Below are 505 nucleotides of genomic sequence, written 5' to 3'. Positions count from 1 at the left end.
TTGCGGTCACTATGGAAACCGCCCCCCCCCGCCGGCCGGGGCGGGGCCTCGGGGTGGGCGTGGCGCGGCACGCGGCCCCGGCGCTCGGCGTCTTAATCTTGCTGCCAGCCGGGTCTCCCGGGAGACAGGGGTTCGAGTCCCTGCGCTGCGTCTAGCGCGCAACTCGCGTGAGTGGGTAGCTCCCCCTTCGCTAAGCCCCAAGTTTGTCACCTCAGTGAAGGGCTGGGGACCATTCCCCAAAAGAGGGCCTCTGGAGTCCCCAGGGTTTTAAAAAGTATTCCTTAAGGTTAAATGGCGAACTGACGTAGCAGGGTTTGTCCACGGGCCACTGTGATTGCATTTCTGTATTTCCAAAGCCAAATGGAATCACGGGTGGCGCACAATGTCGTCGCCTTGCTCTACCGTGTCGGTCCGGGCTTTTTCCACGAAGCCGTACATGGTCGTGACAGCGTTACCAATAGCTACGTAATGTGATTGGCTAAGGAGCCCCCTACTGCTGTACATT

The sequence above is a fragment of the Lepus europaeus genome, chromosome 5, assembly GCF_033115175.1.
Source record: "Lepus europaeus isolate LE1 chromosome 5, mLepTim1.pri, whole genome shotgun sequence".
Taxonomy (NCBI): Eukaryota; Metazoa; Chordata; class Mammalia; order Lagomorpha; family Leporidae; genus Lepus; species Lepus europaeus.
The sequence above is the reverse complement of the archived record's forward strand: the minus strand, read 5'-3'. Positions refer to the sequence as shown.